This window comes from Arachis stenosperma, chromosome 2 (genome assembly GCF_014773155.1).
Source record: "Arachis stenosperma cultivar V10309 chromosome 2, arast.V10309.gnm1.PFL2, whole genome shotgun sequence".
NCBI classification, from domain to species: domain Eukaryota; kingdom Viridiplantae; phylum Streptophyta; class Magnoliopsida; order Fabales; family Fabaceae; genus Arachis; species Arachis stenosperma.
The window spans coordinates 110,737,596-110,753,776 of record NC_080378.1 but is presented as its reverse complement, the minus strand read 5'-3'; the positions used below and the strand labels follow the sequence as shown (position 1 = coordinate 110,753,776).

At 38.0% G+C, this 16,181-nt stretch overlaps 1 non-coding gene across 1 annotated transcript; it reads right to left on the bottom strand.

The window, feature by feature from the left end:
- Positions 1-15,695: 15,695 nt before the first annotated feature.
- On the bottom strand, positions 15,696-15,803 carry LOC130964779 (small nucleolar RNA R71). Its single transcript, XR_009080853.1, has one exon. It is a non-coding gene; the product is annotated as a small nucleolar RNA R71 (small nucleolar RNA).
- Positions 15,804-16,181: the final 378 nt, after the last annotated feature.

Sequence of the window (16,181 nt, the reverse complement as noted above, 5' to 3'; positions counted from 1 at the left end):
AAAGGTCCTATTTATAGTAAACTAGTATCCTAAGGTTTACAGAAATGAGTAAATGACAGAAAAATCCACTTCCGGGCCCTCTTGGTGTGTGCTTGGGCTGAGCAATGAAGCATTTTCGTGTAGAGACCTTTTCTGGAGTTAAACGCCAGCTTTTATGCCAGTTTGGGCGTTTAACTCCAAGTTTTATGCCAGTTCCGGCGTTTAACGCTGGAATTCCTGAGGGTGACTTTGAACGCCGGTTTGGGCCATCAAATCTTGGGCAAAGTATGGACTATTATATATTGCTGGAAAGCCCAGGATGTCTACTTTCCAATGCCGTTGAGAGCGCGCTAATTGGGCTTCTATAGCTCCAGAAAATCCTCTTCGAGTGCAGGGAGGTCAGAATCCAACAGCATCTGCAGTCCTTTTCAGTCTCTGGATCAGATTTTTGCTCAGGTCCCTCAATTTCAGCCAGAAAATACCTGAAATCACAGAAAAATACACAAACTCATAGTAAAGTCCAGAAAAGTGAATTTTAACTAAAAACTAATAAAAATATACTAAAAACTAACTAAATCCTACTAGAAACATACTAAAAACAATGCCAAAAAGCGTATAAATTATCCGCTCATCACAACACCAAACTTAAATTGTTGTTTGTCCTCAAGCAACTGAAAATCAAATAAGATAAAAAGAAGAGAATATACTATAGACTCCAAATTATCAATGAAACTTAGCTCCAAATTAGATGAGCGGGACTAGTAGCTTTTTGCCTCCGAACAGTTTTGGCATCTCACTTTATCCTTTGAAATTCAGAATGATTGGCTTCTTTAGGACTCAGAATCCAGATAGTGTTATTGATTCTCCTAGTTAAGTATGATGATTCTTGAACACAGCTACTTATTGAGTCTTGGCCGTGGCCCAAAGCACTCTGTTTTCCAGTATTACCACCGGATACATACATGCCACAGACACATAATTGGGTGAACCTTTTCAGATTATGACTCAGCTTTGCTAAAGTCCCCAATTAGAGGTGTCCAGGGTTCTTAAGCACACTCTTTTGCCTTGGATCACAACTTTATTTCTTTCTTTTTCTTTTCTTTTTCTTTCTCCCCTTTTCTTTCGTTTTTCTCCTTCTTTCTCTCTTTTTTTTTTGTATTCACTGCTTTTTCTTGCTTCAAGAATCATTTTTATGATTTTTCAGATCCTCAATAACATGTCTCCTTTTCCATCATTCTTTCAAGAGCCAACAATTTTAACATTCATGAACAACAAATTCAAAAGACATATGCACTGTTCAAGCATACATTCAGAAAACAAAAAGTATTTCCACCACATCAAACTAATTAAGCTAGTTTTAAAGATGAATTCGAAATCCTGTACTTCTTGTTCTTTTGTGATTAAAACATTTTTCATTTAAGAAAGGTGATGGATTCATAGGACATTCATAACTTTAAGGCATAGACACTAAGACACTAATGATCATAAGACACAAACATGGACAAACATAAGCATAAAAAAAAAATTCGAAAAACAGAAGAATAAAGAACAAGGAGATTAAAGAACGGGTCCACCTTAGTGATGGCGGCTTGTTCTTCCTCTTGAAGGTCTTATGGAGTGCTTGAGCTCCTCAATGTTTCTTCCTTGTCTTTTTTTCTCCTCTCTCATGATTCTTTGATCTTCTCTGATTTCATGGAGGAGAATGGAGTGTTCTTGGTGCTCCACCCTTAGTTGTCCCATGTTGGAACTCAATTCTCCTAGGGAGGTGTTCAGTTGCTCCCAATAGTCTTGTGGAGGAAAGTGCATCCCTTGATGCCTCTCAGGGATCTCATGATGAGATGGGTCTCTTGTTTGCTCCATCCTTTTCTTAGTGATGGGCTTGAGGTCATGCCTTCTCAGTTGAACCGGCTTCCTTCTTGAATCTCTCTTTCATTGAACGCCCTCTTCATAAATGTCTATGAGGACTTGGTCCAACCTTTGATCAAATTTGACCCTTCTTCATGGCCACAACTTCATAGAAGTGGTCTTGATGCACCCTTGAGATGAATCTCTCCATCTCCCATGACTCGGAGGAGGAGGCTTTTGCCTTCCCTTTCCTCTTTCTAGAGGTTTCTCCGGCCTTGGATGCCATAAATGGTTATGGAAAAACAAAAAGCAATGCTTTTACCACACCAAACTTAAAAGGTTTGCTCGTCCTCGAGCAAAAGAAGAAAGAAGAGAGTAGAAGAAGAAGAAATGGATGAGATGGGAATGGCTTTTGTTTTCGGCCAAGAAGGGGAAGAAGTGGTGAAGAGAAAGAAGGGATTTGATAGGTGAAGGGTTTTTTTTTTTTTTTGGGAAGAGGTGTTGAGGTGATTGGTGAATGGGGAAGAAGAGAGAGAGAGTGGTGGGGTAGGTGGGGATCCTGTGGGGTCCACAGATCCTGAGGTGTCAAGGAAAAGTCATCCCTGCACCAAATGGCATGCAAAATCACGTTTTGGGCCAATTCTGGCGTTAAACGCCGGGCTGGTGCCCATTTCTGGCGTTTAACGCCAGGTTCTTGCCCTTTCCTGGCGTTTAACGCCAGTCTGGTGCCCCTTTCTGGCGTTAAACGCCCAGAATGGTGCCAGACTGGGCGTTAAACGCCCACCTGCTAGCCTTACTGGCGTTTAAACGCCAGTAGGTTCTTCCTCCAGGGTGTGCTATTTTTCTTCCTGTTTTTCATTCTGTTTTTGCTTTTTCAATTGATTTTGTGACTTCTCATGATCATCAACCTATAGAAAACATAAAATAACAAAGGAAATTAGATAAAATATAACATTGGGTTGCCTCCCAACAAGCGCTTCTTTAATGTCAGTAGCTTGACAGTGGGCCCTCATGGAGCCTCACGGAGGCTCATAGCAATGTTGGAACCTCCCAACACCAAACTTAGAGTTTGGTTGTGACCTCCCAACACCAAACTTAGAGTTTGACTGTGGGGGCTCTGTTTGACTCTGTTTTGAGAGAAGCTCTTCATGCTTCTTCTCCATGGTTACAGAAGGAGAACCTTGAGTCTTATAGTTTGCACTGTCTGCAAGCCATGGAGTTTCCTGAATAGCAAACAATTGCTCATCCGGAAAGATTTCAGAGATCTCAGTAGGAGGGAGGGATGCTCCTGCTACTGGTCTAGAAGGTTTATCTTCTTCTTGAGAAATTTTCAGAATTTCTTTTATTTCCTTTAGTTCCTCCAGATCAGGATGAACATCTTTAAAGATGTCATCTAGCTCTGATTCAAGACTTTCAGTCATATTGACCTCCTCCACCAAAGAGTCAATAATATCAATGCTCATGCAGTCATGTGATGTGTCTGGATGCTGCATAGTTTTGACAACATTCAACTTGAACTCATCCTCATTGACTCTAAGGGTTAATTCCCCTTTTTGGACGTCAATGAGGGTCCGTCCAGTTGCTAGGAAAGGTCTTCCTAGAATGAGAGTTGCACTCTTGTGCTCCTCCATTTCCAGCACTATAAAGTCAGTTGGAAAGGCAAATGGCCCAACCTTGACAATCATGTCCTCAATTATGCCTGATGGATATTTAATGGAGCCATCAGCGAGTTGGAGGCATATCCGGGTTGGTTTGACTTCTTCAGTCAACCCAAGCTTTCTGATAGTGGATGCAGGTATTAGATTGATGCTTGCTCCAAGGTCACACAGGGCTACCTTGGTGCAAGCACCTTCTAATGTGCATGGTATCATAAAGCTTCCTGGATCTTGAAGCTTTTCTGATAAGCTTTTCAGGATGACTGCACTGCATTCTTCAGTGAGAAATACTTTTTCAGTTTCTCTCCAATCCTTCTTATGACTTAAGATCTCTTTCATGAACTTAGCATAAGAAGGTATTTGCTCAAGTGCCTCTGCAAACGGAATCTTTATTTCAAGAGTCCTTAGGTAGTCTGCAAAGCGGGCAAATTGCTTATCCTGCTCCGCTTGGCGGAGTTTCTGAGGATAAGGCATCTTGGCTTTATATTCTTCAACCTTAGATGCTGCAGGTTTATTCCTTACAGAAGTGGTTGGAGAAGCCTTTTTAGAGGGGTTACTATCAGCACTCTCAGGTGTCTGAATCCCCTTTTTCTGGCGTTTGAACGCCAGAACTGGGCAGGGAATGGGCGTTTAACGCCAGCTTTCCCTCCCTTTCTGGCGTTTGAACGCCAATAGCATTCCTCTCTGGGCTCTTACTGTCCTCAGAGGGATTTTGGATAGTGGTTTGGCTATCCTCTGTCAATTGTTCCTTATTTGGCTTTTTGCCACTTTGAGCAATGTTATTCAATGTCTTCCCACTCCTCAGTTAAACTGCTTGGCATTCTTCTGTTATCTGTTTAGATAGTTGCTGCCTTGTCTGATTCAATTGTGCTTCCATATTCTTGTTAGCAATTTTAGTTTCTTGGAGCATTTCTTTAAATTCAGCTAACTGTTTTGTCATCAGTTGTAATTGCTGATTAAGCTCAACCATCTGTTCTTGAGGGTTAGGATCAGTGGCTACTGCCATAACTTCTTCTTTTGTAGAGAACTCATTGCTAGAGTACAAATATTGATTTCTAGCAACAGTATCTATAAGCTCTTGAGCCTCTTCAATCGTCTTCCTCATATGTATAGACCCACCAGCTGAGTGGTCCAAAGACATCTGAGCTTTTTTTGTGAGCCCATAGTAGAAGATGTCCAACTGTACCCACTCTGAAAACATTTCAGAGGGGCATTTTCTTAGCATACCTCTATACCTCTCCCAGGCATTATAAAGGGATTCATTATCCTCTTGTTTAAAGCCTTGGATGTCCAGCCTTAGCTGTGTCATCCTTTTTGGAGGGTAAAAGTGATTCAGGAATTTGTCTGATAACTGTTTCCATGTCTTTATCCTTGCTATAGGTTGGTTATTCAACCACCTCTTAGCTTGATCATTTACAGCAAATGGAAACAGTAATAGTCTGTAGACATCCTGATCTACCTCTTTATCACGTACTGTGTCAGCAATTTGTAAGAATTGTGCCAGAAACTCAGTAGGTTCTTCCTGTGGAAGACCAGAATACTGGCAATTTTGCTGCACTATGATAATGAGTTGAGGATTTAGCTCAAATCTGCTTGCTTTAATGGGAGGTATACAGATGCTACTCCCATATGCAGTTGTAATGGGGTTAGCATATGACCCCAGAGTCCTTCTGGACTGCTCAATTCCACTTAGGTCCATGATGGAGAAAGGGAAATGATATGAATTGCAAGTAGATTATTTACTTATTTAATTTTTTTATTTTTTATTTTTTAATTTTTTTTAAAGTGACCGAAAAAAAATATAAAATAAAATAAATAGAGATTAAAATAAATTTTCGAAAATTAACAGAAAATAAGATCAAAGCAAATTGAAAACTGAATCAATTAGTTAATTAAAAAGATATGATTGATAATTATTTTGAAAAAAGATATGATTGAGAAGATATGATTGCAAATAAAAATGATTGAAAAGATATGATTTTGAAAATCTTTGACTAATTTAATGCAAAATTTCGAAAATTATGAGTGAAACAAGGAAAGGATATATTTTTTTATTTTTAAATTTTAATGAGGAAAGAGAAAAACAACAGAATGACACTAAACTTAGAAATTTTAGATCAAAGCAAAGATAACAAACAAGAAAACTTTGAATGTCAAGATGAACACCAAGAACACTTTGAAGATCAAGATGAACACCAAGAACAAATTTTTGAAAAATTTTTAAGTGAATAAAAGCACAAAAGACACCAAACTTAAAATTTTTAGAAAATCCAACACAAATTTTCGAAAACTTAAAGGAAAACACAAAGAAGACACCAAACTTAAAATATAGAACTAAACTCAAATAAAAGACTCTAAACCAACAAAAATAAAACAGTCCTAATCTAAGCAACAAGATAAACCGTCAGTTGTCCAAACTCGAACAATCCCCGGTAACGGCGCCAAAAACTTGGTGCACGAAATTGCAATAACACTTTTGCAATCCCGCACAACTAACCAGCAAGTGCACTGGGTCGTCCAAGTAATACCTTGCGCGAGCAAGGGTCGATCCCACGGAGATTGTCGGCTTGAAGCAAGCTATGGTTATCTTGTAAATCTTAGTCAGGATATCAGAAATTATCAGGTTTGATTGTGAAAAGCAAAAGAACATGAAATAGGTACTTGTTTTGCAGTAATGGAGAATAGGTTGAGGCTTTGGAGATGCTCCATCTTCTGAATCTCTGCTTTCCTACTGTCTTCTTCATCAAACACGCAAGGCTCCTTCCATGGCAAGCTGTATGTAGGGTTTCACCGTTGTCAGTGGCTACCTCCCATCCTCTCAGTGAAAATGTTCCTATGCTCTGTCACAGCATGGCTAATCATCTGTCGGTTCTCGGTCAGGCCGGAATAGAATCCAGTGATTCTTTTGCGTCTGTCACTAACGCCCCGCCTGCTAGGAGTTTGAAGCACGTCACAGTCATTCAGTCATTGAATCCTACTCAGAATACCACAGACAAGGTTTAGACCTTCCGGATTCTCTTGAATGCCGCCATCAGTTCTAGCTTATACCACGAAGATTCTGGTTAAGGAATCCAAGAGATATCTACTCAATCTAAAGTAGAACAGAGGTGGTTGTCAGGCACATGTTCATAGTTGAGAATATGATGAGTGTCACGGATCATCACATTCATCCGGGTTAAGAACAAGTGATATCTTAGAATGGAAGCAAGCATGATTGAATAAGAAACAGTAGTAATTGCATTAATCCATCAAGACACAGCAGAGCTCCTCACCCCCAACCATGGGGTTTAGAGACTCATGCCGTGGAAGGTACACAAAGAAACGTGTAAAGTGTCATGAGGTTCAGATACAATATCAAAAGGTCCTATTAATAGTAAACTAGTATCCTAAGGTTTACAGAAATGAGTAAATGATAGAAAAATCCACTTCCGGGCCCACTTGGTGTGTGCTTGGGCTGAGCAATGAAGCATTTTCGTGTAGAGACCTTTTCTGTAGTTAAACGCCAGCTTTTATGCCAGTTTGGGCGTTTAACTCCAAGTTTTATGCCAGTTCTGGCGTTTAACGCTGGAATTCCTGAGGGTGACTTTGAACGCCGGTTTGGGCCATCAAATCTTGGGCAAAGTATGGGCTATTATATATTGCTGGAAAGCCCAGGATGTCTACTTTCCAATGCCGTTGAGAGCGCGCCAATTGGGCTTCTGTAGCTCCAGAAAATCCTCTTCGAGTGCATGGAGGTCAGAATCCAACAGCATCTGCAGTTCTTTTCAGTCTCTGGATCAGATTTTTGCTCAGGTCCCTCAATTTCAGCCAGAAAATACCTAAAATCACAGAAAAACACACAAACTCATAGTAAAGTCCAGAAAAGTGAATTTTAACTAAAAACTAATAAAAATATACTAAAAACTAACTAAATCCTACTAGAAACATACTAAAAACAATGCCAAAAAGCGTATAAATTATCCGCTCATCACTTGCCACCATGTGTTCCGAGTTGAGACTTGATACTCTATTGACCCTACGTCGTAAGAGGTAACCGGGCACTTATAAATTCCCGAGAAGGTTAACCCCCATTGAACAATTTTATATATATATATGAATTATGAATGAGAAGAGAAAAAGCTATGCATAGACTCATGGGGATGCGTGATGGGGGGACAGTCCAAGGTTTAGTAGCCGAACTTATCGGGTTGGCTTGATAACCGACAGGTGAGACTCATCAGTCATAGGACAGGCATACATCATGTACATATTGTTTGCTTTGCTTGTTTGTGCATTAATTAGGAAGGCCTAAGTGAATTTACTATGTTAATTGTTATATTCGCTAATTGTAGTACTTGTATAATAGTTGTGTTTTCCCTTGCTTGCTTGTTTGTTTGTGCGGTATCACTGGTGTTGGAGGATCGGAGGAAAGGCTGGGAAGTTAGAAAGTTTAGTCAAGTTTAAGGTCTAGCTAAGTTAGAATCTTAGAAGACCACCCATTTATGGTTTCTGTTTTACTTCTTTAAATTTTATAATCTGAGTGTCGGCGTTCTAGGATTGCCTCTTGCATTCCCAAGACCTTATATCTTATGTACGTGGCACCTTTACTACGCTGAGAACCTACAGTTCTCATTTCATACGGATATTTGTGGTTTTCAGATGCAGGTCAGGCGGCACCTTGCCGAGGAATGCTGGAAGCTTCTGATAGCGGAGATCCTTGTCTTTGGGGCTTTATTTTGGATATATGTATATATGTAGATACTTTTATCTCTACTGCTTATGTATTTGATGTTTAAACTTCAACTTAGAGAGGCTATTTTGGAGAAATAGCTTCTGTAACTCTGTATTTTGGGCTTATTTTTTGGTTCTCCTATATATATGTATATATACTTATGTGCTCAGACCGGTTTATCTTCACGAGCCGAGTCTTGAGCTTTGATATTTGTACCATGGAACACTCTTTCGGTTATATTTATGTTAGCTTCTCCTACCTTTTTCATTTAACATTATGTGTCGTGAGTGTTGCGCTTTTTATTTTACCATTTTCGATTTTAAACTTTTCTTCGAAAGCTCCCAGAATAAATCTTCTTCAACTATATTATATATCTAAGTTTTTATTTTTAGATGTCGTAGCGCCTCACCACCTCTATTTTACATCCTAGGTGTAAAGCTCCGTGTGGTAGGGTGTTACATTATGGTATCTGATGTAGGATTATTATCAGTTTAAGAATTTCTCAATAGAAAAGGAACTTCGTTGCAAGCATAGTTCCAAACCAACAAACAATCCTCAGTCAAAGTTTAATTGTTTGTCACAAGTATAAACCCAATAAAAATCGAGAATATTTAAACCTCAGGTCATCTCTCAAGAAATTGTAGAAAAGTGTGCATATTATTGGTTATAGAGTGTATTTTGGGCTTTTGGGTTTGATAGACAAGGAAATAAAATTAACAAATAAGAAATTATTAAGCTAAAAGTCACTCAAGGCAAGAATCAAGAGTCAAGGCTTCCTATCTTGGATCATTGACCACAACATGGTGATTACAAAGGGTTAATTCTACTTAGTTGCCCTCTAACATCGGAGGATTAAGTCAAGTAGACGTGATTGGTCCTAAATCCAATTAACAACCCTGAATCACCAATGAAACTGGACATCAATAATCTCAAGGGACCTAAGTCCTCAATCATAGGTCAAGAGTACAAAAATCTACTCTAAAATCCAACCAAGCATTTTATCAAACACTTGGAAGGCATAAAAAGAAAGCATGTTAAAATTGCACAAATAATAAAATCTAACAACTACCAATTGCAATAAATTAACAATAACAACTAAAGAAAGCAATAATAATATGAAAACATAAATTGCATTAATAGAAACAAAAATCCACAAGGGTGCTCATAAACATAAAAATGACATAAAAGGAGAATTAACAATGTAAACTAAGAGAACAATGATAGAGGAACAATGAATTGCAAGTGAAACTAAATCAAAACAAGAATTAAACCTAAATCTAGGGAGATTCTAACCTAATCTAACATAATTCTAGAGAGAAGAAAGAGCTTTTCTCTCTAGAATTCTGCATGGTAAAAACTCCCTAATGACTACTTGGTTCATTCTCCATTCAATCCCTGGTTCAATAGCATCAGAAATGGGTTGGATTGGGCCCAAAATGCTTCAAAAATCGCTGGTCACGTGATGCCTTTTGTGAAGCACGCTGATCCTATCACGCGTACGCGTGACCTAACTGCATGGCAACTATGGCAAATTGCATATCATTTTTAATCCCCGGATTTAGCTTTCCAATGCAACTGAAACCGTCTCATTTAGACCTCTGTAGCTTAAGTTATGATCGATTTAGTACGAAGAGGTCATAATTGACAGCTTAGCAATTTCTTCAATTCTTCATGAATTCTCCTACTTTGCATGCTTTTCTTCCATTTTCTTAAGTCATTCTTGCCTTCAAAACCTTAAATCACTCAAATAAACATACCAAGACATTGAATGGGAGAAAAGTGAATTAAATTTAGCAAATTAAGGGCCTAAAATGTATGTTTTCATTCTTAAGCACAATTTAGGAAAATTCACAAAACTATGCTATTTCAATGAATAAAAGTAAGAAAAGTTGATAAAATCCACCAAATTCAATACAAGATAAACCATAAAATTGTGGTTTATCAATCTCCCCACACTTAAACAATAGCATGTCCCTATGCTAAGCATCAAGAAAGACAAGAAAAGGCCTCACCGGATGTATATACACTCTAATCGCTCAAGTGTTTAGGGTTGATTCTCTCAATTCTCCTCTAATCATGCTTTCTAAGATTTGTTTTTCATCTAACAATCAACAATTATTTAATGCATGCATACAAATATCATGAGGACTTTTCAAAGGTTGTAATAGGGCAAGGGTCAAGGTAAGGATATATATGGTCAAGTGAGCTTGAAATTCGAATCTTTGATTAACTTAAACTCTCAGCAAACACATATAACAACCTATATAATTCAAATGCACACCTAACTACCCATTCTTCACTTTTTTCACACACTTATGCATTCTTTTCAATTCACATCTCATATGCATTGATTATTATTGAACTTTCCTTTGGAGCATTTTATCCCCTTTTTATTGCTTTATTTTTCTTTTTTTCTTTTTCTTTTTCTTATTTTTTCTTTGTTTTTCTTTTGTTTTTCTCTTTTTTTTTTAAATAAAATATATACAAGAGTATTAATGCATATGATTTAAACATCTAATGCATGAGTATGTACCCAATTCCCAATATCTTCAACAAAAATACAAAAATACAGTTTTATATCAACCAATGTTCCCAAACTTTCCCACACTTGAATGATACACACTTTCACTAGCCTAAGCTAGTCAAAGATCCAAATTAAGGACATTTATTATTTTCATTTATGGATAGTGATGTGCTAAAATTAAGAACAAAAGGGGATTAAAATAGGCTCAAAATTTGTTAACAATGGTGGATAAAAGGGGTAAGGCTATTTAGGTAAGTGAGCTATTTGAAATGAAGGCCTCAATCATATAAATACATTCATACACAAAATAATGGACATAAAGAATCAAACAAATCAAAGATTACAATCATAGAAAGAGAATAATATACACAATAATGGAAATAGTGGTTATATGATGCAACCACACAATTAGGCTCAAAACTCACAAGGTTGTGTGTTCTTAGCTCAAAAACATGTTCCACAATATATAATTCGAGCAAGTTTTATAAAGAATATATCAACTCAAATCAATTGGGATGTCAATTCCCTATATAAGAGGAGTTTTCTTGGAAAATTTTATTATTTTGACTAAGCTTATTATATATGTGCAATACCAAAAAAAATGCAACTAAAAATTCTAAAAGACCTAGTAATAGAAGAAAAATAAATGAAATGTGAAAGTGTTAGGATTAGAATTTGTCACCCAAAAATTGCTGATCGGTCAGACGACCTCCCCACACTTAAAAGTTTGTATCGTTCTCGGTACATTCAAAGATGAGCAAGGGGGTACGGCGAATTTTCGGATTGCCACCTTCAACTGGTGGATCAACCAGCTACTGCGTGTTCTTTTCTCCGCTTCCCTTTTCGCTTATGGTGACTTATCCTAAAAATAGAAAACAAGATAAGAAGACAAGTAAATGCAAAAGTAAGGAAGCATATATTGTTGGAAAGAGGTAAGAATTACTAAAATGAAGTGAGTGAATAAGTGTGTGACATTACGAAAAAATAGTGTGTGAGTTCTAAGTTTGCGCGCAGTTTAGAACACATACACTAGCATGAAAGGCTATGTCACAATTACATAAAAGAAGTGAGCGCTTCACTCATTCTAGTGTGCTTGAGATTTTAACGACCCAACTTCTAGCCTGTCATGACCAAGGCTAGCAGCCTGATGAGCGGATAATTTGTACGCTTTTTGGCATTGTTTTTAGTATATTTTTAGTATGATTTAGTTAGTTCTTAGTATATTTTTATTAGTTTTTAGTTAAAATTCACTTTTCTGGACTTTACTATGAGTTTGTGTGTTTTTCTGTGATTTCAGGTATTTTCTGGCTGAAATTGAGGGACCTGAGCAAAAATCTGATTCAGAGACTGAAAAGGACTGCAGATGCTGTTGGATTCTGACCTCCCTGCACTCGAAGTGGATTTTCTGGAACTACAGAAGCCCAATTGGCGCGCTCTCAATGGCGTTGGAAAGTAGACATCCTGGGCTTTCCAGCAATATATGATAGTCCATACTTTGCCCAAGATTTGATGGCCCAAACCGGCGTTCAAAGTCACCTACAGAAATTCCAGCGTTAAACGCCGGAACTGGCACCTAATTGGGAGTTAAACGCCCAAACTGGCATAAAAGCTGGCGTTTAACTCCAAGAGAAGTCTCTACACGAAAATGCTTCATTGCTCAGCCCAAGCACACACCAAGTGGGCCCGGAAGTGGATTTTTATGTCATTTACTCATCTTTGTACACCTTAGGCTACTAGTTTTCTATAAGTAGGACCTTTTACTATTGTATTGTAGATCTTTGGATCGATAGAGAGTCTTTTGATCATGTTTTGATGATTGAACTCACTTTGGGAGGCTGGCCATTCGGCCATGCCTAGACCTTGTTCTTATGTATTTTCAACGGTGGAGTTTCTACACACCATAGATTAAGGTGTGGAGCTCTGCTGTACCTCGAGTATTAATGCAATTACTATTGTTCTTCCATTCAATTCCGCTTGTTCTTTTACCAAGATATCACCTGTTCTTCAACTTGATGAATGTGATGATCCGTGACACTCATCATCATTCTCACCCATGAACAAGGTGACTGACAACCATTCTTGTTCTACAAGCATCTGAGGCTTAGTGAATATCTCTTGGATTCTTTAATCGGAATCTTCGTGGTATAGGCAGGACCTGATGGCGGCATTCAAGAGAATCCGGAAGGTCTAAACCTTGTCTGTGGTATTCTGAGTAGGATTCAATGATTGAATGATTGTGACGTGCTTCAAACCTGTAACCTACTGGGCGTTAGTGACAGACGCAAAAGAGGGATTCTATTCCGGTAGGGGAGGGAACCAAACCGGTGATTGGCAGTACTGTGACAGAGTGCGTGCATTAGCTTTCACTGCGAGGATGGGAGGTAGCCACTGACAACGGTGAAACCCTACACGAGCTTGCCATGGAAAGGAGTAAGAAGGATTGGATGAAGACAGTAGGAAAGCAGAGAGACGGAAGGGAAGACATCTTCATACGCTTATCTGAAGCTCTCACCAATGATATACATAAGTATCTCTATCTTTATCTTTTATGTATTTTCGTTCATCACCATTATACATTTGAATCTGCCTGACTGAGATTTACAAGGTGACCATAGCTTGCTTCATACCACCAATCTCCGTGGGATCGACCCTTACTCGCGTAAGGTTTATTACTTGGACGACCCAGTGCACTTGCTGGTTAGTTGTGCGAAGTTGTGTTTATGCCATGGTAGTGAGCACCAAGTCTTTGGAGCCATTACTAGGGATTGTTTATGTTTTGAAAAGTATTGATCACAATTTCGTGCACCAAGTTTTTGGCGCCGTTGCCGGGGATTGTTCTTGTGTATGGACAACTGACGGTTCATCTTGTTGCTTAGATTAGGTATTTATTTTTTTTCGAAATTCTTGAAGATGAATTCTAGAGTTTCATGATGATTTGTTGAAATCTGGCTGGCTGAGAAGCCATGTCTAATCTCATTGGACCGAGGTTTCAACTTATCATCACAGAAGCTTGTTGAATTTTTATCAATCTTGCTTTTGGAGCAGTGATCTGCTAAGGCTTGGCTGGCCTTTGGCCATGTCTAGTGTTTTGGACCGAAGCTTTCTTTGAAAGCTTGGCTGGCTGTGAAGCCATGTCTAATTCCTGGACCGAAGTCTTAGACTAGCATTGCACTGATTCCTGGAATTCTCATCAAGAATTTTGATAGCTTTTTCCACTTAATTTTCGAAAAACACAAAAAAAAAAAATTAGAAAGACATAAAACCAAAAATACTTCTTGCTTGAGTCTAGTGTCTCATCTTAAGTTTGGTGTCAATTGCATGCATTCATTCATGTGTCTTAAAGATCTTCAAGTAATTCTTGATGATTTCTTACTCTGATCTTTGAATTCTTTTGACTTGAGTGTTTATATGTCTCATATAGTGTCAGTAGTATACAAACTGCAAAGTTTGGTGTCTTGCATGCATTGTTATTTAATTCTTGTTGCATTTTGATTATTAAAAATCCAAAAATATTTTTAATTGGTGTCTTTTCAAGTCAATAATACAAAGAATTGAAGATTCAGAACATACTGCAGAGGAATTATACAGAAAAAGCTGGGCATTCGAAAATGCCCAGTGAAGAAGGCAGACTGGCGTTTAAACGCCAGCCAGGGTACCTGGTTGGGCGTTTAACGCCCAAAAAGGGTGCATTTTGGGCGTTAAACGCCAGAATGGATACCATTCTGGGCGTTTAACGCCAGGATGGTGCTAGGGGGAAGATTTTGTTTTCAAATCAATTTTTTTTCAAGTTTTCAAAGTTTTTCAAAATCAAATCTTTTTCAAATCATATCCTTTCAATCAAATGTTTTCAAAATCAATTTCTTTCCTTTTTCAAAGATACTTACTAACAATTAATGATTTGATTGAACATTTTTTGCCTTTTCTGTTAAGGAAGGTTTCATGTATGAATCATATCTTTTCTTGTTAGGCAAGTCATCAATTTTTAAAATCAAATCTTTTCAATTGTTTTCAATCATATCCTTTAAAATTGTTTTCAAATCATATCTTTTCAATCAAATGTTTTTAAAACCAATCATATCTTCTTAACCACATCTTTTTCAAAATAGTTTTCAATCAAATCTTTCTAACTTCTAATTTCAAATCCTTTTTCAAAAATCACTTGATTTCTTTTCCACTTTTATTTTCGAAAATCAATTAGTGTTTTTCAAAAATGTTTTCAAAATATTCTAATTAATTTTCGAAAAATTACTTCCCTCCTTCTCACATCCTTCTATTTATGGAGTACCACTCCTTCTCAATGCACAATTCGAACCTTATCTAAGTAAAGTTCGAATTCTTCTTCTCCTTTTTCTTACTATTTCTCTTTTCCTCTGACACCTCAAGGAATCTCTATACTGTGACATAGAGGATTCCACATTTTCTTGTTCTCTTCTCTTTCATATGAGCAGGAGCAGAGACAAAGGCATTCTTGTTGAAGCTGACCCTGAACCCGAAAGGACCTTGAAGAGAAAGCTAAGAGAAGCCAAAGCACAACTCTCTTTAGAGGACCTGACCGAATTCTTCAAAGAAGAAGAAGACATGGCAGCCGAAAACAACAATAATGCAAACAATGCAAGGAAGGTGCTAGGTGACTTTACTGCACCTACTCCCGATTTTTATGGGAGAAGCATCTCTATCACTGCCATTGGAGCAAACAACTTTGAGCTTAAGCCTCAATTAGTTTCTCTAATGCAACAGAATTGCAAGTTCCATGGACTTCCAATGGAAGATCCTCATCAGTTTTTAGCTGAGTTCTTGCAAATCTGTGACACAGTCAAGACTAATGGGGTTGACCCTGAGGTCTACAGACTGATGCTATTCCCTTTTGCTGTAAGAGACAGAGCTAGAATATGGTTGGACTCTCAACCTAAAGAAAGCCTGGACTCTTGGGAAAAGCTAGTCAATGCCTTCTTGGCAAGTCTTTCCACCACAAAGATGGAGTAAGCTTAGAGTGGAAGTCCAAACCTTCAGACAGAAGGATGGAGAATCCCTCTATGAAGCTTGGGAAAGATACAAACAATTAATCAGAAAATGTCCTTCTGACATGCTTTCTGAATGGAGCATCATAGGTATTTTCTATGATGGTCTCTCTGAACTATCCAAGATGTCTTTGGATAGCTCTGCTGGAGGATCTCTTCATGAAGAAGATGCCTACAGAGGCTCAAGAGCTAATTGAGATGGTTGCAAATAACCAATTCATGTACACTTCTGAAAGGAATCCTGTGAACAATGGGACTAGTCAGAAGAAAGGAGTTCTTGAGATTGACACTCTGAACGCCATTTTGGCTCAGAATAAAATATTGACTCAACAGTCAATTTGATTTCTCAAAGTCTGTCTGGAATGCAAAATGCACCAAGCAGTACTAAGGAGGCTTCATTTGAGGAAGAAGCTTATGATCCTGAGAACCCTTCAATGGAAGAGGTGAAT